This window comes from Peromyscus maniculatus, chromosome 14 (genome assembly GCF_049852395.1).
Source record: "Peromyscus maniculatus bairdii isolate BWxNUB_F1_BW_parent chromosome 14, HU_Pman_BW_mat_3.1, whole genome shotgun sequence".
Lineage (NCBI taxonomy): Eukaryota > Metazoa > Chordata > Mammalia > Rodentia > Cricetidae > Peromyscus > Peromyscus maniculatus.
The window spans coordinates 78,850,453-78,874,982 of record NC_134865.1 but is presented as its reverse complement, the minus strand read 5'-3'; the positions used below and the strand labels follow the sequence as shown (position 1 = coordinate 78,874,982).

Sequence of the window (24,530 nt, the reverse complement as noted above, 5' to 3'; positions counted from 1 at the left end):
TCCCAGACAAAGAAAAATCCAGCCATGCTAATGTTCCACTCAAATATTTGAAGCAGACAGTTTTGCCTCTCAACCATGCGTGTGTGCCCTTCATTAAGTCCTATGGTGGTGAACACATGGCTGTCCTCCCTCATGCAAATGTCGTAAGGCTTAGGAGGCACCTAGCTGGATTCCGGTTCACAGTGTCACCTACTCATTGCAGGACCTGGATGAATCACCAGCTCTCTCTGACCCTTTGTTTCCTCTTCTGCCCCATGGGCTTGAGGCAAAAGTCTCCATTGCATTGTACCCCGTTACCGCCAAGGTGAAGGCTTTGAGCAGTGACAATAATTTGTAGCAGAAACAGGAAGGAGAAAGGAGGACTCCTGGGATAGGAGGGGCTGAGGAGGCCGAGGGTGGGGAAGGTCTCTATCCTGGGGTCCTGGGTTTTCAAGTGCTTTATCTGGTAGAAATGCAGAGAGCATTTACACATTGGAAATAACTCTGTAAACACAGATAAGATTGTGCCGGCAATACTGTAGCCAGAAACAGCTCACCACAGCTTCCTTTCAATTAACCATTTAAATCACAGCCCATACAAACCCCGACCCCTGCTGCTTTGTGATACAGAAAGGAGAGTTCTGCCTGAGCCAAGGAGTTTTGATGTGAGCTGCCGAGTGTGGAAGACACACCGTCTTTCTTTGCAGCCCGAGGTCCAGGGCTTTCTTTGAAAGAACTTTCTTTCGGCTGTTGTGGGAGATACGTTTGCCCCCTGCCCTGCGGCGATTCATTATAGATAACCCCTCCTGATTAATTTTGCTTTGACTTTAACTTTGACATTAAAGAAAGAAAAAGATAGCACCAGAGAGGTAAAATCTTCCCTCTAACACTCCATACTCAGCTATTTTTAGCTAGCTCTCGGGGGTTTGATGCAGAAAAGGGGGTGGGGTACCTAAATTTAGAAAGAAATGACATTGTTGATTGTCATTACAAGTCCTGGCTGTCAGATTGGAAAGTCATCCTGGTAGACCCCCTGTGATAAATAACAAATCAGTGATTTCCTTGAAACCAGTTTTAAGGTCCATCAACTGAGATTGTCAGAAGATGGTTGGGTTTGGCAGGTAGGAGCTGGCTAGTCAGCAGGAGACTTTCTTAAGCCAATTATCCATACATAGGGTTGGGGGGACCACGCTCCAGCAGAGTGGTCACACCCAGTTACCTACCGCAGCTACAGGACAGGCACAAATGATGCTGTTACTGGATTCTGTAGCCAGTCAGGGTGGGCACCCAGGTCCCTGCCTCTTTCTATGATCCTTGGTGTTCAGATCTGTGAAACAGTTTGAGTACTACATACAACACAGAGATGTCACCAGAGTTGAGAGGATGCGTGGGGATTGGGGGCACAGAGGGCAGCTCTCAGAGGGGTCTTTACATGGTGACAAGGTGTCATGAGTAGAGTTAGCAGACAGCCACAGTAACTTCTTAACGCAGAATCCACAGGGGAATCCAGTAAGGGACTTTCCAGAGAGTTTTGTCCACTGTTACTCCAGGTTAATGAGTATATTGCTCTAACCACCCACCTCACCCCTGTTTACAAATGCTGTGCTGCACATGTACCATCCACAGTCAGGGTTTCACTCCATCAGTGAGTGACTGGAGGTGCAGCTCTACTCCGCTTAATTCTCAAACCCTGGGACAATGGCTAAAATCCATAGGGATGGGGGTGTGTAATCTAGCCCTGTGAGGGGTGATCAGGGGACTGAGAATAAAGCCAGTGTGAACTTAGACATTAAAATCAATCAGGACCCCGCTCCTGGCACACCTCTTCCCCTGCCTTCTCTTTAGGCACAGGCATACTTCGGTACTTCATTTTTCTCTCCAAAGTCCTACAGAGACTAGAGTGCCTGGATGAAGGTATGTTGGAAGAAACGAAGACTGAATGGGGGGGAGGGGTACTAAGGAGAGAGGGAAGAGAAGAAAAGTGAAAAGGGTGAACAAAGTTGGGTGACATAGCCACTTCATAGACACATGGATTCATTTCATCGTTTTGAAAATTACTTACGTATTTATATATTCATGCAGATGTAATATGAGAGTCTATGGCCAGAGGACATCCTCCAGGGGCCTGTTCTCTTTCCTTCTGCTATGTGAGTCCCAGGGATGGACCTCGGGTCTGCAAGCTTGGCAGCAAGGGTCCTCACCCACCAGCTGTCCTGCCAGCCCTATTTTTTTTTAACCATTTTAAGTCCTAGAGTGTTGAGTTTCCCATTCTCTTCACCGTGAATCATCTAATAAATATTTGCATGATTGCAAGGGAATCTTAAGGTTTCACCTGCATTGGCAGTGGTGAATTTTATCATGACAAACAAACAAACTTTATTCTGCATGCATCGTGTTCTCTGCCATTTTTATTCAGGCACATTTCAAAGATATCTGGATTAGTTTAGTAAATAGTAAGTAGAAGTAAGATACGTTGGCTTTTAAAAATGTAATATTTAAAGTATAGGACTTGATTTGGTATGTACATACATAAACATGCATTGTACATCACACAGACAAAGCCAATTAACATAATAGTCATGTCACCTAGTTACCAGTGTGTGTGTATGTGTTGTGTGTGTGTGCATGATGTTTATGAATTTGAATATACATGAGCATATATTTGAATATGCACGAGTGAGTATGAATATGTGTAAGTGTATGCATGGATGTGTATATGTGTACGAGAGAGAAAGTGTGTGTGTGTGTGTGTGTGTGTGTGTGTGTGTGTGTGTGTGTGTATAACACAGATGGATCCAGAGAACATTATGCTAAAAGGACTAAGCAGAACTAGAACATAGGACTCTCACAGCGGTGTGAAGTGTAGTTATACAGGCCTTCTAGTGCGACCTGATGGGCCTTCCGTTTGTGTCTCTTTGACTGTGCTCAGTTACAGGTTTGCTAGGAGCCCACACACATCCTCCTCGACTCTGAGGTGCATCCCAGCCCAGGTAGGAACCTTACACTCCTAGAGAATTCCTTGGGAAGCCTGGCCTAGGACTTGGTCTGGGTCTAAGGCCTCAGATTCAGGGAGGGCTTCCTGAGGTGAGGACCCTGTGGAGTACAGTATCAGAACTTCTCTCTAGGGCTTCACAGGGTTCTGACCTGAGAAGGAAATAATGCACTGGGGTCTCTGAGCAAATTAGAGCAAAGACTGGGCTCAGCAGGGAACTTTCCAGAACCTCAGTGTATGCTCTTTGATCAGGCCTCTCCTGCTGGTTATAAAAGAGGCTGCTGGCAACAGGATATCTGAGAGGAGTTTTGGTGAGGGTCCAGTATTCATGGTGTACCAGAAGCCAGGGGTTTTGAACCAGGCCAGTAACTCACGGCAATGAACATTTGCAAGTAAACCTGAGTGGGCAAAAGGGTACACTGTGTAACACACTGCAGCTCCCAATGCCACTAAGATAAATGAAGAGGTGTTGAGAGGCAGGAAAGACAGGAGAAAAGCCTTTTTTTTTCTTTGTTTGGTTTTGTTTTTAATTATTATTTTTTAAATTTCTTTGGGGGTCTCTGTGGGGGTGAGGGGTGAATATGGAGGGACTTGGAAATGAGTGAGACTGGTGCATGATGTGAAATTCCCAAAGATCAATAAAAAAAATATATGTTAAAAGAAAATAAAGAAAAAAGTAGCTGTTGGCACTGTCTCTGTTCAGTCTGTCTGTATGTGGGTGTCATGTTTCCAGAAGCCCTAGAAGTATATCCACCAAGACCCTTGCCCCTCGAAGCTAGTGTAGAGCTCCAGACTCTAGGCTTATGGCCTTTCCTAAGAGGACAGAGTCCTGCAAAGAAGTCCCCTTAAGGTTGATGTAGAAACTGAGTTTCCAAGGATGAGGGCTACAAACAGTCAGCACACAATCCCTGTGGGACATACAGACGGAGCAGACTGTCTTGATTTGCTTTGTGCTGCTATCATAAAACACTGGGACCTGGTTGTGTAATGAAGTAAAAAGGTTTATCACCGGTTCTGGAGATGCAAGAGCATGCTGCCAGCATCTATTCAGCCCTCCAAGGGCTGTGTGGGGCTAGTATCAGAGAGATGGCAGGCTGCTCCACGAGGTTGGAACAGGAAGCAAGAGAACTAGCTGAGAAATGCTGCGCCTTTGCAGTTAGCTCTTGTGGGAGCCAGTGCACTTTGTCTGATCAGAGTACACCCCTTCTAAGGGTGGCACACTGTTCCTTGCATACATCCCACTGGGCTCCACCTCTTAAAGACCTACCACCTATTAATACCACCTCCCTCTAGGGACCAAGCTCCCAGCATTTGAGGAGACACATGCAAGGCCCGTTTAGACCTCAACAGGAGTCTCACCGCCCGATGGAGGCGGAAACAAAGTATTTCATCAGGGAAGCCATAAGGCCATGGATCACATCTCCTTGTCATAGGCAACTGAGTGTCACTTATTTAGAATACAATGCACCCCTACTTTCAGTGTTAGTGTAAGCCATTTGGTTACGGATAGGGTAAGCCTAGATTTGTCACCATCATCCCGGCTCACTTAGGTCCCCTTCATTAGCCAGGCTCTCTGCACCTGACTGATGTCCGAGAATGAGGTCCCTTATACATATTTAGACAGATTTGTATCAACATTGCATTGTTATACTTGACTTCCCTCCCTTTTTTTTTAATTATGTAAAAAAAAATCACATTAAGCCGAATCTAATTACTGCAATGTATATTAGAAGCAGGGCACCATCAAAATTTTATTTAAATTAATCAGGTTTTGATTTAAGATATTAAATTCAAATTAATCATGTAAAAATGGAAATGATCCTTGACGTGCTTCCAGCTGTGACTTCAGTCTGTTTTCTCGTGAGTCACTTTCGGGATGTCTTGGGGGGACCATTACAAAAATTCACGCCGGAGCTATTTCAATTACAGTTATTTAGCAGGACAGATGTAAAGAATATGGTATAATTAAGAAGGAGCTGATGACATGGCCACAGATTTTCAGGATTAAAAGTGAAGAAAAAAAAATTCAACCTATGTGGACTAGAATGGAAATTGACTACTGGCCTTGATGCCCCGGTTCAAATGTAGTGGGGCTAAGCATTCGTTACAGACAGGAAGATGGTACGAGTGTGGGACTTGTTCTCTGAAGCTATCTGCACCTTCCGACTTAGCTTTCAACTTTGAAGTTTCATTAGCAGGTTGCTTCTAACTCATATTGCAATTCTTATCACTCCTCAAATTATCTTTCCCCATGGCTATCATAGCCGTGGACTAATTTGATTCTAGGGCTATCAAAAACCTCTGAGACTTAAAATAACACTTCCAGACCCATCGGAAATCAAATTGCACACATTGGCGTATGTAATATTGCATACAGAGGTAATTTATTATTTATACTCACATGCGATTCTATCAATATCTTCTTTTAAATTAATGCTAATTTCTCATGTTCATAAGACATTGGACAGGGTCGTAGAATGCTTGTCCGTACCTTGGTCCTATTTTAGATGGAGTGGGCCATGATTCTTTGTTCTTAGATAGTACGGTTGGTCTAAAGAGTTTGTGAACGTTGTGTGGTTTGCCCTAAGCCTTGCAGCTAACTGGAGGCTGGGGACAGCAGTGGCCTGTTCTTGTTTCTCCCAACAGTCTCTAGTCATGCCCCTGTCTCTGTAGTGGCTCTGCTCTGGAGAAGGCTGGCTTTCAAGGCTAACTTAAGGAGCCCTGACACTGAGACTACAACTTTAAGGGCCTAGCGGCAGGCTTGGTCAGAACAGAAATCTTTGCTGGGTGACTGGGTGGCTGAGAGGCTGGGCCCCCAGTCTGTTTCCAGTGTTTTGGCTGAACCCTTGAGAAGGCCTGGGGTGGGGGCTTTCCAGCCCCAGGACGTGACTCACTCTGGGTTTCAGAGTCTTCAGCAATCACTATTTCCATGCAATGAGCAACGTGTGTGTCCTTTCTCGAATCCTCTCGGACAAACAACTCTGCTCTGACTCCTGTGTCCTCTGCCATCCTCTGTCCCCACAGGAGCACAGTGACTGTGGCTGCATGACCTTCTAAGCCAGCATCATTCCCAAGCTTGGGGCAAGCAAAGTATCTTCTCTCTGTCCTCAGTGCCAGTCTACGCTGTTTCCACCCAGCCTCCGCAGTTCCTTCTGGAAGGCTGAGATCTGATGTCCCTCCTATTGCCTTTTCCTCTGGAAAGATGACCTCATGGTCATAGCACAGACCTCGGCCTTGTGTCTCACAAGTAGCCTTGGCTTGGGCAACTGTGAGGACCAGTGTTTGTTGGTTATTAAAACATGGCGCAGCCAATGTGAGATTCGAAACCCAATAGGGACTCAGAAAAATTTTTGCTCAATAAAGAAGGGAAAGTGAGAGAAAATCAAAAAGCGTAGGCCAATGAGTGAATTTTCTGCCTCAAAATTCATCCCTAATGCTCAGTACGGAAGCTCTCCTTTTTACGTAGTCCTAAACTTTTTCATGGGACTGTCTACTGGGTGAGACTGTTCACTCCATTAGTGGTCTCATATTAGACGTGTGTGTGTGTGTGTGTGTGTGTGTGTGTGTGTGTGTGCAAGTTCTAAAGAGTAGATGGCTCATTGATGAAGTCAGAAGTCCCGTGTAACAAAAATACATGTAATGAGTCTTTCAAAAATCCCATTTTTACAATCAACACATTGAATCGGGTTCAAGGGTAAAATATGTCTTGCCCTTTGTGGAAAACAAGCTTTGTCTGCCTATTCTTGTACTACCTGGTCACACATCCTGTCCTGTCCTTCTATTTAAAAGGCCTCAAAGGTCTCAAGTACTAGGTCAAAAGAGTCATTTTCCCTGATCTCCATTTCCTTTAGTTTCCTAATAGTACCTTACATTTCTACCCCAGCCTCATGTACCATGGCAGATGGGAAGACTTTGATTTAGATTCACTGTTTCCATGCTACGGCCACTGAAGAAGAAACGTCTCCCCTCTGATCTCATTCCCTCACTACAAGTGGATGATTGCTTTGGTGCCCACAGAAGGGCGCCTGGACCACTAGACCACAGCTGTAGTGCTTGCTTCTGTCTTCAGAGGCCTGTGGGAGCTTTCCCTAGACAGACTTAAGAGCTACTTGTAGCTCAGAGCCTGTTCTATATTCTCTGTGTAGCCCTGGCTGTCCTGGAACCCATTCTGTAGACCAGGCTAGCCTTGAACTCTGAGATTCACCTGCCTCTGCCTCCTGAATGCTGGGATTAAAGGTGTGCACCACCACCACCTGGCTCCATCTGAGATGTTCTCTAGTCTTGCCTACTAAGACAGTGTGGGACAGCATGTACTTCTTACAGATTCTAGTTAGAATCTCAGCTCAGTAACTCTCTTAAAATTTCTATGAAATTGTGTGACTGTACTCTGTCCCTTTGCAGAGATCCAATAGAAAAGCCAGAACCCTTTCCTGTCATGTTATCACTCTCTAACTGCTCTTTGCTGGTCTTTAAATGCACCCAGTCTCTTTTTACCACAGGGCCTTTGCTCTGTCTGTTACCCCTGGCTGGCATGTTCCCCTCGGGATGTCTCTAATTCCCCTTGTCCATCAGTCCTCCCCATGTAGCTCTCTATTGCTCCCTACAGGGTCTATTTCGGTGCCTTAGTTTATTTTTTTTTTTCATGATATTTATTTCCTGAAACAGCACTTTTCCCTTATTAACGTCTCTGCTGTCATCTCCAACTCCATTACTGCATTAACTTTCTTGCTCTGCCTGCAGTGCTGGGGCAGGTCATAGGTGATCCACCAAACATTCACTGAATAGAGGCCCATGTTGAACTGTGCTGCGAGCCGCCTTCTCTTTGGAGAGATCCCAGGCTTTTCTGGGAAGCAGGAAGCCCCAGCTGCTGTGCCTCCACTGGTATTCGTGGAGGGCAGCTCAGCAGCCTTGAGTGTGCATCTGACAAGAATGGAAGAAAAATCCACCACGTCACGGATGAAGAAAACCTGAGGGGGGAAGCTAAAGAGAGTCCCAAAGCAGAAGAGACACCAAGATGAAGGCAGAGAGCGAAAGAGGAGGAGAAAAGTGTGCCCAGCTGTGAGTATAGAAGTGGACGTCTGACGCCAGGGCTCAGTGCCTCAGGCACTGCTTCTCCGACATGCCTGCCACCTGCACACAGGGAGTCCTTCTTACATCATCCCCTCACCCTTTGGAGGCCAAGTGCCATCTTATTTACTTAGTGCTCCTGGTCAGCCCTGAGTCCTTTGTGAATGGCGACGTCCCTGAGTGCTCCCCTAGAGGCCAGAGTGTCCCCTGTAGCACCAGGCCAGGGACAGCCAATTACCACAGCAAAAAGGTCTTGGTGGCTTGTGCTAATTGCTGTGGCCTCAGCAGGTCTTAATTCCCTCTTACCTCCTCCCCAGCCCCAGTTCCCAGGGGCCAATCCTCCTCCAAGCACACAACTACAAACTCTGGAGAGTTGAAACATTCTTAGCCGCTTTGCACAGGGGTCATCCAAAAATGTCTAGAAAGTGGGGAACCCCCCCAGAGTACCCCTTACTCAAGAATCTTCACTGTATGCCCACACCCACAGCAGCCTCAGGCTAGGCTTGCCAGGAGGAGGAGGCTTCTGCTTTCTCCTGACACTGGGCAACATCGATCTCCCAGGAGTTCTCAGTCGGCTGAGGACATCACAGACCACAGTTGCATGGACCTGAACTGCTGTCAAAAGCCACTCTATTTGTCAAATTGCCATGAGTGCCACTGCCCAAAGCTGCTGAAGGGACATAGCTCTGAACTGGGACTACAGATTTGATCTATGACCCCCTACCCTTGGTCTCTTTCATGGAACCCTAAAGCTGGATGTATTTTATAAGTCAGAACTGTGTCTCATAACTACACTGTGTAATGACTGCTGGGTCAAAGAAGTACCTAGGGACAGACTATGTTTCCACCTGTGCAGCAGTGAACATGTCTGTTCTGACCATGAGGGGAAAGGGAGGTTTAGCCATCAACTTAAAGGAGTTTTAACTATTCAGGCCAGCTTTGACCCACAGAGGAATGATAAGGAACTCTGAAAACCACTTGGCTCTGAGATCATAGGCCTGGCACAGACTGAGAGGCATCAGAACAACGCTCTTTGCTCCTATTGCATAGACGAGAACCCAGGGGCATGGCACGGGCAGCTTCTGTTTATAGACCAGCCCTTCAGAATTGGAAGGTGTGTACAGAGCAGAGACAGCCCTTGTTCACAGCAGGGGGAGGCAGACCCTCCACTGGCCTAGCTGACTTTATTTCAAGTATTGTTGTCTTAGGGATCATCTGGCCTTGGTCTGCACTGGTCACCCTGATCTCCTTCAGTAGAAGGCAGCTGGGATGAAATCAGACATCAACCCAGGGACTGAGGGACAGACAGTGTCTAGTAATGGTAGATTGTGGTGACCTGGAAGACCCTTATGCCTGCCTATTGCGTTAGATTTACATTAAATAAGTAGGACTATATACCCTGGACACTCAATAATTGCTAACTCTAATTGCTCAAGCCAGGCCCCACCCAGGTCTAGTGAATAATGCATGATCACGCTGAGTGTCTTAGAGCTGTGCCTTCCGTCTGCATGGAGCCCGCTGTCAAAACTAACACATTAAGCTAGGAACAGGGAGGGGGGTGCTCTGGAGGTGACAGGACTGAGATTTCCCCAAGACATTAACTCAGAACGTCTCTCCGAGATTCATCCCCCTCCAGGCAGTTCCCAGGACAGAAGGAGTACCTTCACATTGGGACATAGGACCTTGGAGCAGGTGCCCAACTCTGCCCTTGTGGGAGGGCAGTTAATTTCTCAAGGCCTAACAAGACCTGTCACACCTCCCATCTGATAGAGTTTCGACTTCCTTCACCCTTCACTGTGTGGAGATCAGAGGTGCAGCTCCCATCCCCCACCCACGTGGCAGAAGAAAGGGCAGAACACAGGCTGGTTGTCACCAAGGGAGGCCAGAGGCTGTGATTCTGCAGAGAGGTATGGTGCTTGCAAGTTCAGGGGCAGGCAGGAAGGAAGATTGTCGTTGCTGGGCTTTGAGGAGCCACCTGCTTGCTACACTCTGATCCTGACAGTTAGAATTTTAAAAAGACAAAACCAAACAAAAACACAATGAAACAACAACAAAAGACAGGCCCCCTGTGCAGTGAGGGTCCTGGTAATCTCCCTGACAGACTGGTTTGGACTGCCTCAGTTTCCCCATCTGTGGAGTGAGCTGCTGATATCCTCTTCACGGGACTGCTAGGTGGTAAGATCAAAACTGTGGGCAAGACTACCACAAAGCACCAGAGAGACTGAGTTTCCAGTTCTCGGGATCATGACTTGGCAAATATGGATCTGTTTGAGCCCTTGCTGGCTTACAGTGTTGGTCCCTCTTGGCCTGATAATCTGCAGGATCACAAATATGTGGGGTGCTCACAGGATTTGCTCAGGACCACAGAAATGTCCAGTGGGGAGACTCTGGTAGAAATTCATGGTTTTTGTTTTTTTTTTTTTTCAGTTTTGTTTGACTAAATTCCATCAGTAAAATCACCTTAACACATGGCTGGAGAAATGGCCACTTTGGTAAAGTGTTTGCTTTCCAAACAAAAGGACTTGAGTTCAATCCCCAGAAACTGTGCTAAATAAAACAAACAAAAACAAACAAAAAGCCAAGTATAGTGTGTGGGTTTGTAATCCCAGGCCCAGAGAGGAGGCAGGGACAGGTGGGTCTTTGAGGCTTTCTAGTTGACCAGCCTAGACTGATGAGTTCTTGATCAATGAGAGATCCCATCTCAAAAGGAAGGTTATACCCAAGGAATGACACCTAAGGTTGTCCTCTGGCCTGCATTTGTGCATATACAAGAGTATGTGTACATGCACATGAAGGATTACATGCGCGTGCTCACGCGTGCGCGCGAGCACACACACACACACACACACACACACATACACCATACACACCACACAGAGGCATGTGCAATGGCCCCCACACACATACACACAGACTCCATATAGTTAATAACAACAAAGCAGATAGCTGATCATCAGCATAACATCTAGGAAAAAATGGTTCTAATCAGGGTCCTGCTCCAAAGAGACAATTACTGTAAAAATATAATAAGTGTTGAGAACATGCTTAGTTCTCTGACCTGGGCAGAAGGTCAAGGGATCCCTTTGCCTTCACACAGCAATCTTTCATGCAGGCTCCATGCCCTAAAGGGCAAAGATGATATTGCCTCATCGAGGCTCTGAAACACATCAGATTCTTTGCCTGGCTAAGCCTCTGGACCTGCAGGGGAGAAGATGAAGCTTTGAGACAGTGAATGGGGAGCTGTGTCTTTAACAGCGAGCCAGTCCTTGCCTTCCCAGGGCAGAGGATAGCAGCTGGGCTGCCCCCCAGGCCCAGGCCTCCTGTTTTGCACAGCTTCTGAAGCCAGCCTGACTGCTGCCCTGGGAGTCTCCTGGCCACAGGTGAGGTTCCATGGCCCCAGCAATGCCCAGGGGGCCAATCAGGCTGGGCCTGCATGAGGTAAGAAGGAGAGTCACCCCGTGTGCTCTGGGCTCTTTCAGAAATCTCAGCAGATCAATGTCACTGTGGCTTTTAATTACCCCTCCTAGGCTTCATCATTATTTCATGGCCTCTAATACGCCCAGCAGGCAGCCCTGGGCATGCAGATAAACAGCCACCCAGCATGGCCTGGCCCCTGAGGTGGTGCCCACTGTGGCTGCCCAGCCCAAGGGACAGTAGCCTGACAGGGGCCTGGCTTTGCTGACTAGAGATAGAATGTGCACTTGGGAAGAGTATGTTTGTCTCTCTCACTTTACCAAGGACCTACTGTGTGCCGGGCATTGGCCCAGAGTCTGAAGACACTGTAGTGGTCCCTGTATGACTTCCATAGGCAATCCTCAGTGAGGTCCCTCTGTCCCCGAGTGCCTGTGCACATTGCCATTTCTTAGAATAGTAGGCACAATCCAGGATGATTTTTGCCTTCTGGGGACACTTGACAGTGCCCGGAGACACATTCCGTTGTCACAGCTGGAGGAGGACTGCTACTGGCATCTAGTGGGTAGAGGCCAGGGCTGCTCAACCTCCTTCAGGGCATAGGCTGGCCACACCTAAAAGATGACTCACACGAGGTGTCACCAGGGCCATGGGCAAGCGGGTTTGAGATGACAGATGCCTCTCTGCCTGGCCTGCCCAAAGCTATGATACCGGACTTCCCCTTTTGCCTTTAGTGGCAAAAATCCCTCAGGGTTTTCCTAGTCACACCATTTTGGTCATCTTGTTCTCTCCATCTGAAAGTCCTTCCCAGCTCTGGTCACAGGACACGTCCTGTTTCTTAAAGTCACCCCTACCCATGAAGCCCTACCAGGGTAACTGAACACCCTTCTTCTTGGGTGTGCAGAGGTTGGTTTAGATTCTTCCCCAAACCTCCACCCCATGAGCCCAGCAGGTCACATGCTGAGTTCTATGAATGGAATTTGTCCTCACAGGGCTTCTGATTTGGGATGGTTTGTGATTAAAAAACAAAGAGATCTTGGGTCACCCTTTCACATGAACTCTTCAGCACATAAACAGAGACACTGGCAGCTGAGGGAAGAGGGCTACTCCATAGCCCATCTCTCCAGCACCTTCGCACAGGGCTATGCATAGGGTCAGTGCTTAGAAGTTAGTAGGTGTGGCCATGAAGAAGAAGCCATCCTGTGTTCTGTGTGGAAAGGAGGTGTTAGGTAGGTCAGGGATAGCCCTTCTTCTCCTTCCATGGCCAAGGCGAGGTGAGCTTCACCACTGGCACCTTCTCAGCACTGCCCACCCTGCCAGCACACTGGCAGCAACTCAGCCCTCAGAGTGGTCAGTTTCATAAATGCCCATCATGCAGTGTTCTGTCCAGAGTCAGGGTCCCAGCCAGCCAGACTTACTCTCTCTTCTTCCTATGTCATCCAGACTAGCTTCCAAGTTCCGGTGGGGGAGACCTGAGGCCGAGAGACAGGCCACCACATCTGTCTTACCTTGTTCCATAATCCGAGAATCTGAAGACAGCAGTATCATGGGAGTTGGCTCCTGAGTTGCCAGTCACAAAACTTGCTAACATGTGAATTAGTGGATGAATGTGTGGAAGTTGTGGTGTGACCATTGAACCTCCACCATGTCCAGATTAAGATCCCCACCTCCCCTCACTGGTTCTCTTTATTCATGAAGCCCACCTGCTTCCCAGTGAGGTTGTATCATTTTGCCTCTTCCCTCAGTTCCTCTGTAGGCTCTAACTTAACCATCTTTCACAGCATGGGCCCCAACCCTCCACTCTTTGGACCAGTCCCACAGAACTACCCTTTAGGTTAAGCTTCTCTTCTTCTTCAAGTTCTTACTAAAAAGAGCAAAAGGGGGTGGGACGGGAGGAACCACCTCCAGGCTTCAAGTGATGTGATATTATTGTTACCGAACATGGGGGTCAGAGCATCTCCTTCCGGGAAGTCAAGCTCAGCCACATCTGCTTTCCAGAAGCCAATGAAAACAGCTGAATTAATACTACTCAAAGGCAGAAAGGGGAGATTTCCTCTATGTGGCCACATTGGGAAAGAAAAAGAGGTCAATTTCTCCCAAAGTCAATCTTGGGATCCTGAAGTGAGATTTAAGTTTAACTAGAAGTCCAGGGATATGATCAGCACATCTAAGCAGTCCTGAGCTAGGCATGGTCCCATCCTTATTTAGGCTGTAGTCTCATCCTGCTTGGTGATCTGACAAGTTCTAAATATTTTTATTCCTAGAGTTAAGTTCCCCCTCTGGCTGACACCTTTTCCTTCTCTCAGGATAAGATTTCAGGGAAAATTCTCATTTATTTTGTGTTGATTGTTTCAGTGATCTGATAGGTTGAGAGACACAAGAATATCTTTAGACTATCTTCATTTCTGCCAGGCTGGTGTGGTTGTGGCCAACTCAGTTTGTGTGGGTATAGTGCTAGACAGGCCACAGACGATTCTCTAGTAATCTGGAAGCTGAGTCCTGCTTCCAGGATTCCCATACACTGCTCCCTCTGGCTGAGCTCTGTCGGGTAAAGAAGGTAACAGTCGGCAGGAAACTTTCTAGGGCACACTCTCTGTGCTCCGGGATGTCCAAGGGTTAAGCCAAGTCCATGAGGTAAATGAGGGGCTTCCATGGTTCCTGGTAAGGAGCTGAGCTGGGCTCAACAGCACTGACCTACCTGGCTACACCACCAACCTTGGTGACTCAGAGTGTCTGCCCATACCCATCGTGTCGGGCTCCAGTTATAAAGCCTGGGGTTAGCTCTGAGCAGGACCATCATGCGGCTGTTGTACTTTGGTCTGTTTTTGGATATGAGTCCACGTCATTTTTATAAGTCAGCAAACCCATCGGTTAGCTAGCCAACTTTTGATTGGACAGACTGATAAAGACAAGAAAACTGTTTCAGTTGTATTTGTTTGGAAGACATTTTGAACATAGTAGTTTGACATAAATTCAACTTTCATTTTATTTTTTGATTTGGCTTTTCAAGACAAGGTTTCTCTGTGTAGCCCTGGCTGTCCTGAAACTTGCTCTGTAGACCAGGCTGGCCTTAAACTCACCAGAGATCTGTCTGCCTCTGCCTCTCTAGCGCTGGGATTAAAGGTGTGCACCACTGCACTGGCTATAAATTCAGTTTTTAAAATGGAGGAATTCAAAGAAAACTCTGGACAAAAAATTATAGCAACTTAGAAGCAAAATTTAAATATATTTACGAAGTTTTCATCCCTCATTCCTTCCATCCCTTTCTGCTTTTCTTCTTTTCTTTAGTGTCTTCTTACCATATATATTCTGGAATCCAATGGGTAACTGAACAAATGCAAAAGGTCAGAACGTATGACCTTTGATGAAGAATGGATTAACAGTTGTTCAGGACTCAGGTTGTGCCAACACCTCTTCAAGAACCCTTATGTGCCCCCAACAGTCGTCTTTGTGACAGGCCTTCAAGGGAAATAACTCGTTAACAGTTTGTGATTTTCTTGGGTTCACAGACTCTTTGTGCGGGCTGGAGGATAATCTGACAGCTCTGCTTTCAGTTTTGAATGAGTGAGCTTATTAAGCACGGAGCAGGCAAAAGTAAACGAATACATCGCTAGTAGCAGATAGAAGCGCAAGGCAGACAGCAGAGCACTGTCAAATCAGGCATTCACTACATGCAGGGGGGGCAACTGGGGAAGCCGAGGCAGTCCGAGTGGGTTGGGATTCAGCTTTCTCTCCACGGGTGAGCTTCTGGCTTCTCTCTCCCACTGCAGGCATTTTTCTTTGGTGGGATAAACAACAGCCATGTCTGTCGGCGATGGTTCGCCCTCCATCCACTCTCTAGGATACGATGTTTTAAACTTCAGCTGTTCTGCTCTCCTCTCTCCACTGTCACTCAGCAAGGGGACCAGCTTATTCCCCGGCAAGGAGCCTTGAGGACACTTTGAGACGAGCATGCTTGGGTCTGAAGTGGAGGAACAGGCGCCCCCACTCCCAGGGCCAGCTTCTCAGTGTGCTCAAATGGTGCATGAAAGTTTACTCAAGTAATACACATTACAACAGGTGTTACATGTTTTGACCAGGACAGTCCGACTGCAAAGCTAGTGCCCTCTCCTGCTCAAGAGGGGACCTTCCTTGCTTACTGGATGCACCCACCCCCTTTGTGGGCAGCTGCACCAATGGAGTATTTTGAACTTCATCCTTGATTTGGAGTTTGCATTTTTTTTCTGGATTATGGAAGAGGATCTTGAGTGGTTTTCCCACAACCTAGCATTTGAAACTAGATGGGCAAATGTACTATTTCTTGTGCTTCCTGGAGAGAGAGAAAGAGAGAGAGAGAGAGAGAGAGAGAGAGAGAGAGAGAGAGAGAGAGAGAGAGATTCTTCCTCACACAGAAGATTGAACTTGACACCATTGACTGACCTCTGGGTCTCTCACTGAAATCTGTCTCTGAACTCTGAGCATCTCTAGCTCAATGCTGGATGTCTATGACTGAACTCCAGGCATCTCGAACTAAATGCTGGTGTCTCTGACTGAACTCTCATTTCTCTGACTGGACTATGGTGTTTTTCTGAACTCTCATTTCTCTGACTGAATTTTGGGGTCTGTGACTAAACTATGGCCATTATTAAAATCTGTTGTCTCTCTGACTGAATTTCGGCATCTCTGATTGAATTCCTGGGCCTCTGACTGAATTCTAACTTTGTTGACTGAACAGTGGTATCTTTGACTCAAACCTGGTGTCTCTGACTCAACTCTAGTGTGTCTGACTGTGCTCTTGTGTCTGAGTGAACCTTGGTGTCTCTGGCTGAACCCTGGTGTCTCTGACTGAACCCTGGTGTCTCTGGCTGAACCTTGGTGTCTCTGACTGAACCTTGACATCTCTGTTTGTACTCTGGTGTCTGACTAAACTCTGGGCACCTTTGTTTCCTCTCCCATATGTGGTAAGTACAGTGTGGGGCCGTTGACATGTACTGAACTCCTGTCTATGACCTCCCGACAGTCTTCTCTGCTTTCTGTATCTGTTAAATGTGGACCCCTCACACCATCCTAGAAACTAATGTTTGGTGAAGTCCATGCCTAGCTCTCACATCTGAGCTTTCCCCTGAGAGCAGTAGTTATTTCTCCCACTGACCAGCAAGTAACAGCCCCTGAGACCATGGTTCATTTAAGAACATTCTTCTTTGCCAATGGCGTTCTCTCTTCCATCTTCTAGGGAGTATTTGCTTTCTTTCCTTTGCATTTTTGTTCTTAACAAAAAACAAAAACAATAACAAAACAAAACAAAAAACACGCCGGAAGAGGTAGTAGTTAAAAGAAAAAAGAAAGAAAAGAAAAAGAAAAGACAACTCACAAAGAAACTGCAGGAAAACATGCCCCCACTCCTTTCCTTCCCATCTAGAAGTCCTGCCCTGTTTTAACGCTCTTAGTTAGTGGCACTCCTCACCAGCAGAGTCTGAGCTCTCGGCTTGGTCAAGTTCGTGGCCTCGCAGAAGAGTGCCCCATTTTGGCAGGTGCTTCATTCAGTTCAGTTAACCACAAGCCATGGTGTCAACTGGCTAACCACCCACTCAAGTGAGATGGGACAAAGCTTAGGGCAACCATGGACATGTCTTCTCACAGCAGGGGTGAGGAGAAAGTAGGGCTAAGTCAGGAGGAAAGCGGGAACTGGAAGCTGTAAGGTCCTGACCATAGAACCCATGCCAATGGCCTGGGACAACTATTGATAAGGATATATTTTTTAAAATTCTTCTGATGATAGATTCAGAGGGCAGAGGCACACAGCCACAGTGGCATTGTTCTGAGCTTGTGTTTTAAACGTGAATCACCCTGAAAGCAGTTCCGTAGAGAGCCTGGCTAAAGAGGCCCATATTAGGGACTTGATACAGAAAAAGGAAAAAAGCAATGTACTGATCTCTGCCATGGAGAAGGAGGGCCGAATGCACACAGCACAGTGACCCTGGCCCTTGTGCGGCCAGCTTGATTCTTGGTTTGCCCACTTTAGCAGGTCAATGCTCCTGTCTAGAAATGCCAAGGTCAACGTGAAGAAGGGAGAATCATGTAGGGATACTGTGGCATCCATGATGCAGAACAAGTGGTCTGGAAGGGAGTGAGCAGAAAGGGGAAGACACCAGCAGAGTCTCCTTCTGTGGGACTGGGTGCATCAGGCATGGCTGAATTGTCCAAAGAATGTGCTTTCCATTGAAGACGAATACACGGAAGACTCATGGAACTCCTCTAAAGGCTCACTATGAGGTGAGGCACCAGGGCCAGAGGATGGACTCATGGGTCATCCTCTGCCCATGCCAACCTACCCTCACCCCGCTGTGGAAGCCCTGAGCCCTGCCTTCTCTGGATAAGGGGTGCCCCCTGCCTTCTCTTAGTTGTTAGCACATAACCCCATCATTGCCAGAGGTCTTGTTGAATATTTGCTGTAGAAACTCAGGGCAGCAGGGGCAACTTATTTTCTCCAAAATACTTAGGGACTTGTTGAAATACCTCAACTTCTAGAAACCAGAATGTGGTGGGTTTTTTGTTGTTGTTTTGCTTTGTTTTGTTTTGAGAAAGACAATGTTAGTCTCTAGAAGTACCAGAGCTTGGTGCAGAGTGTCGGAGGCTCAAAGGCAGCCTGAGGCAGCCTAAGAGTCTCAGAGTACTCAGGGGATATCTAAAAGGAAGGTAGCCATCAGAAACATGTACAAGTGAATCCAAAGTACTCCATCCAAGCAGGTCCCACCCCTTCTAAAGAATTAAACTGATTGTCTGGAAATGATTTATAACCATTATGAAGACCACTGAGGCCAACATGTGATTGTGATATTGCTAAGCACCTATAAATCACATTCCGTGCCCTTGTGAAGGATTATAGATGAACATCCTCACATGGCAATTATTTTGGACTCTAAAATCAGTATTATTAAATGCTCATGTGGGAAGAAATATCACACAAGACAAAATTTTAAGACGTGGGTAGAGATACAAGAACCTAATCATGGACCCATGTCTCCGTGGATGTGTACTATCTTCTGGAAGGGAGTGAAGCCCAAAGGCACAGGACATGTTTACAGGAATAATGCTAGCAAGGTTTCATCCAGCATTCCCTATGTGCCAGACCAGAGGCTGGCTGCTTCAAACAGGATTGGTAGCATATTGCAGACAGCTAAAGCAGAAAAAAGGTAACATAATCATCCCGAGTCCTCAGTTCCACAGTGGTGGGGGAGATGAGCCTTACATCTAGGCGGGGGGGGGGTCTAGGAACCCCACATGCTGGTCTCCCTGTTCAAGTTGAGGGAGAATAGGTGCTAGAGGAGGGAGCTTAGGCCAGTTGTAGCTACTTGCCTCATACATGGCCTTGATCAAATATCTAACAAGAAGCAGCTTGAGGAAGGAAGAGCTTAATTGTCTCACAGTTCAATGGTACAAGCTATCATTGTTGGAGAGTCATGTAGGAAGGTGCATGAGGCAGCTGGCCACATTGCATCCACAGTGAGAAAGACAAGAGAGATGAATGATGATGCTCAGCTCTCTGTCTCCTTATTCAGTCTGAGATCCCAGTCTATGCAGTGGTCCCACCAATGTTTAGAGTGGGTCTTCCTTTCTCAATGAACTTAAACTAAAAAATACCTCCCAGATACCCTGGAGAGTTCTTTCTGTGGTTATTCTAAATCTTGTCACTCTGGCAGTCAAACCCACCATCATGGAAATCCACACCCTATCAGCCCACCACCTCCCTGCTGGGTGTCAGTGTTTGGTACCTGTAGAGTGGGCATAAAGATGCTTCTTGGACAGAGTTGACTTCGAATGCTGTTCAGTATAACCCGATGAAAAAATTAATCTGCCATAGAAGTTGGGGACATCTAGGATGTCCAGGATTTGTGGCTTCTTTTCCCTTTCTTGTCTTCTTTTCATACAAAGTGAACTGAATTGCGTGTGACTTTGTGACCAATCAATCACACTTGACTTGCAAAGTGGTTTGCTATCAGCAATATATAGAATTAGATACACGTTACATGGCTACTAGGAAATGGTCCAGGTCATGGAATAATTACTCCCTAGACAGTGGGTGGATGGTGAAGAGTAATATTCAGACATTAGGGCAACCCAGGCCAAGACCAATAACTTTAATTCTAGAAGGCAAGTGACTCTGGGACCACCCAAGTTATTCGCAATGGTCCTCTCAACTGGCCCATTCATCTGATCAGAAAGTGGATTAAGTGAGCAGTGAAAATGAGCCTAGGGCATTTGCTCAATGCCCAACTGGCAGGAGATCATGGCCAGGGATGTTTTAGTCCAGGCTGGCTCCACTTGGGTATGGGAGTTCTGACTTATGTTCCTGGCCTGGGTTGGAACTGCCCTATCTCAGGAATCCTTGTTTGGGCATGCTTACTCTGCTGATGTCTGTGGATTGTAGGATGACTATCAAGTGTCACAGAACATTTAAAATTGAATGAGCTCAGGTGTATTGCAAATAGTACCTGCGCCTTACTAAGAACTCACACCAACAAGATGTATTCAAGGAAATTTTCTTTGTATCTGCAATAAGCATGCGCCATGTTTTCTATTCATTCCTTGAGGGGTGGTCTTCTGTCATGAGTGTGCACTTGTTTGTCCTCTTTTGTCAATCTATTTTTAAATTAATTAACAACAGTTTGTTGACTGTTAGGTATCTGTTCATTTAGAGTGACCTCATTTTGTGCTTTCTCTCTCTTTCTGTCTCTGTCTCTCTGTCTCTGTCTCTGTCTCTGTCTTTGTCTCTGTGTGTGTGTGTACATGTTCACCTGTATATGTGGGTACACTCTCACTTGTATATTTGTATAGAGGTCAGAGGTCACACTGGATTTTTTTGTCACTCTTCATATTGTTTTTGAGACAAGGTCTCTTGAGCTTAGAGATCAACATTTTGGCTAGGCCACCTGGCCAGTGTCCTTTGGACGCCAATGCTGGGGTTACAAATGCAGGCAGCCACATCTGGCTTTGACTTTGTGATCTCGATGTGGGTGGGTTATCATACTAATTTCCATTTAGGTGACATTTTGGCTTTTACCATTACTTTCCCTCTATAACCAGCCTTTCCATAAGCTACACTTTTTGTTTCATGGTTATATAAAAATTTCTGTAACTATGCAAGTTATCTACCCTTTATTTTTGTAATAAATTTCAGGGTTGCTCTTAGGCAAATTGAAGACAGTACAGTGAGATCTGTCCTACAAGCCTTTATGGCCCTTTCAATCTCTGTCATTCCCAATTCTGAACAGGGAGCTCTTCTCTCATTATCAATCGATTTGAGTTGCTTTAACTATTGGTGAGAATTAGAACCCTCTTATGTCCATAACAATTCATAATTTATCACCTTCCTAAGCATCCACTTGGACAATTTTTTGTTGCTCACAAGTGCCTTTCACCGTGGTGGAACTTGCCTACACTTGAGATGTCAGCAAGACTGTCCTTCCTCTGTGATGTGTATAGGCTCTCCTGCTTTGGGATCATTGGTGGAGCATTTAAAGCTTTTGTATTTTTGAATCCATCAAGCATTTCACTTTCAGATATCCTGTTTGATGCCTGGCTTAGAAATGAAGCCTTCCCCATTAGATCGAAGGAAAGTATGTTTTCCGTATTTTTTTTTCTAGCCATGTTTTCCAAATTTTATCCTGATGTTTTCTCCTTTGTTTTATTTTTATGGATCTTAAGTATTTTATTTATTTATTTATCTACTATTTTTGAGATTACAGTTTAGTTACATTTCTTCCTTCTAAGCCCTCTTGTATATCCTTCCCTGCTCTCCTTCAAGTTGATGACCTCTTTATTTTTTTACAGATTGTTATCATATGTATATACGTATATGCATATGCATGTACATATGTGTTTCTAAATATAACCTGTTCAGTTCATGTATTGTTACCTGTGTGTAGATACTTTTTAAGGTAGCAATTACCCACTTTTACTAAACCACATCAGTTCCCTCATCCAGCTAGAAAAGGTGAGTTTGTGATAAGTAACCCAGATGGTCAGTTTGATAGGATCTAGAATCCTCAAAGAATCAATTTCTGGGTATGTCTGCAAGGAAGTTTCTAGAATAGGTCAACTGAGATGGAAAGACCTGCTTGAATGTGCTCCACTGGCGAGGGTCTCAGATGAATACAAAGGAGAAAGTGACCTGTGTATCAGCGCATCCTGACTGTGGGGATGATGTGAGCCTCACTCTGCCACAGCCATGCTCGCCCCGCCCCCCTTGGAATGACTGTACCCTGCAACTGTGAACTCAAATAAACAAACCAAATGGAAAGAAAAACCTTCTTTCCTTATGCTGTATTTTCTCACAGAAAGACTCTGTGTCCTCTTCCTTAAGTGGATTGCATGGTGGCAAAGTATCCCTCCTCCTTGATGGCTAAAGGGGAAATGAACCCTCCATCCCCTTAAGGGCAGTTCTACTTAACCATCCATCCCTTTTCAATCCCTCTTTTAGAACATTTCACCCTTATCTTCTGGGACCTCTTCCTGGGGGTACTTACTTATTTGTGGAGATTTCATAGAATCTATATATCTCTTGTTGGTTTACTGAGATTCTTTGACTATGTTTTTTACACTAAACTTAGTCCAGTGTGATCCCTCTGCTAGTCCCTACGAGAGCAGTTCTCAGCCTTCCTAATGTTGTGACCCTTTAACACAGTTCATCATGCTGTGGTGAGCAGCCCACCATATAATTATTTTCATTGCTACTTCATAACTGTAACTTTGCTGCTGTTAGGAATCATGATGTAAATATCTGTATTTTCCAATGGCCTCAGGTGACTCCTGTGAAAGGGTCATTCAACTTCCAAAGGGGTCATAACCCACAGGTTGAGAACCACTGCCCTAGCCTATCCTCAGCAGCTCTCAATCATCTTCAGGACCAAGCAATGGCCTGAGAGGGAGTTTTTGTCAAAAGTCATGTGAAGGTGGGTGTGGTGGTTTGAATGACAATGTTCTTCATAGGCATTTGAACACGTGGTCCCCAGCTGGTAGTGCTGTTTGGAGAGGTTATGGAGACCTGCAACCTTCTGGAGGAACTACATCACTGGGGGTGGCCTTTGAGAGTTTAAAGCCTCAGGCTTCTTCCAGTTCACTCGCCACTTCTTGCTTGCATTTGGATATGTGAGCTCTCAGCTTTCTGCTTCTGCCGCCATGCCTGCCACTTGCTGCTCTGATGCCCAGGATGATGGACTCCAATGCCTATAGAACCATATGCTCAAATAAACTGGTCCTGGTGTCTTATCATAGCAACAGGAAGAAGAGTGGGAAAAATGTCTAATAGCTTCTGGAATGAACCTGCTATGACCTGGGTGATCTAAATGGACAAAACCTAAGGCAGGTCCTTAAAAACAGGAGAAAAGCTGTCTGGTAGATTCAGGAAAAACTCAACCTAGCCTGTGGGGTGGGTTTCTGTCTACAGGATGTGTATGTGGTGGTCGTGGCACTGGGACTGGTGTAGCCAGATGGAAATATTTTTGTCTCAGGGAGAGCCAAAGAGAGGTAGCGGGTCACTTGTCTTGAAAACCATGGAAATCAGCACCAAATTCTACTTCTGGATTCTGGAAGTGTGCAACCCTGTCCCAACCCTCTTCAAGCCACCCCTAGGTCTTCCCTGTATGCTCAGTCCCGTTCTGCTCTCCAGAGAACAAGTTGCACTTGCTATAAGCAATAGAAAAGAGCTCTTGGTCCATATCAGGTCTTCCTTGAAGGATCACTGAAGGATGTCAGAGCCAGTAGTGTGTGCCCAGTGTTCTTGACAGGCAGGTGTGACTGTGATCGCTGAGGCTGACTTGTAAATGAATGGTTTATAGAAGAACTCAGTGAGTGCAATGACTGAGGACAGGGCTGCAGGGTTCTTAAGTCTCCAGCACTTCTTACGGAGTAAAGGGAGAGCTCATAGAGACACAAACATTTTGAAGGACGAAGATTTTGTTTTAAAATAGTAACTGAAGACAAGGAATTTCAAGACACCAAGAAGAGGGAATATTGTAGGCAAAGAGGTGAGTGTATCAGAAGAACAGAGAACATTTGTATATGTGTGAGTATGCACATAGCCAGAGAGAGAGAGAGAGAGAGAGAGAAAGAGACAGAGACACACAGAGAGAGAACACGATGGAGGGAGATGCAAGTCAGACATGTGCCTGAAATCTATTCACTCTCTTCTCCGTTCCTCCATGTCCCTCCTCCTGTGCAGAACTGAATGGTGTTTGAGGACACAGAGCTCTGGCATCTAGCCTAGGTCTGTACCCCCTGGTGGCCAGAACTTAGACAAAGTCCTCCCTGCATTCTTCTTTGTGCCCAAGTTTCCTCCTCTATATGGGATCCAAGAATGTCAACTGAAGTAGGCTTTGAGACCCTCAAGCAGCCTAGCCAGTGTGCAAAGGCCAGTGTGCAAAGCAAGAGCCTCAGATGTGGCAGGGACCATGCTCCCGGGAGAACTGGAGAAGCCTCTCTCCAAGATGTCAGGACAGCACAGGAAGCGGGTGAAGGCCACTTGGAAGGGGTGTGCAATATGCATTCCTTCAGCAGAGTTCGCAATGGGAAGAGTCTCTGGGCACCGGGGCCAGGATCTTTCTGTTCTCTCACAGGAAGCATTTCCCAGCTCTTCTTCCCACCAATCCAGATGCTTCCCTCCCCTCCGCTGGCATTTAAATAATGCAGCTCTGGTGGGAGGTGGGGTGGGTCTCGAGAAACTTCCTGGCTGCGGAGGGCCCCTGTGCAGGCAGGGTTGCTGCATAACGACTCGGGCCGGCTCCAAAGAAGGAAACTTGGTTCAAAATGTATGAGTTCATTTTTATGTTCTACCGAGAAAATTTATTCAGTGTGACTGCTCGGCAGCCAGCGCAGTAAAACACCTTAATCCCTGGTTGAAGAAAGGTAATGCCTTGACAGATGTGCGCCTCCTACTTTCCTCCCGGCCATGTCTCAACAACAAACCTTTATTTCTGCTTCTCGGCTGTAGCAGGCAAGAGAAAAAATGAGGAGAGCAATAAAGCAGTCAGAAATCTCAGGAGCCAGGCGGCGACGCAATCGTAATGACAGATTTTTAATGTGGCGAGAGAGATTGACAGGGAAA

At 46.3% G+C, this 24,530-nt stretch overlaps 1 long non-coding RNA gene across 1 annotated transcript in view; it reads left to right on the top strand.

The window, feature by feature from the left end:
* The first annotated feature begins 11,228 nt into the window (after positions 1-11,228).
* The window catches only part of LOC121822252 (uncharacterized), a 32,530-nt gene continuing 19,228 nt past the window's right edge, over positions 11,229-24,530 (top strand). Inside the window, exon 1 of the long non-coding RNA XR_006063256.2 lies at positions 11,229-11,418. This is a non-coding gene — a long non-coding RNA (uncharacterized LOC121822252). The remainder of the gene's footprint in view (positions 11,419-24,530) is intronic.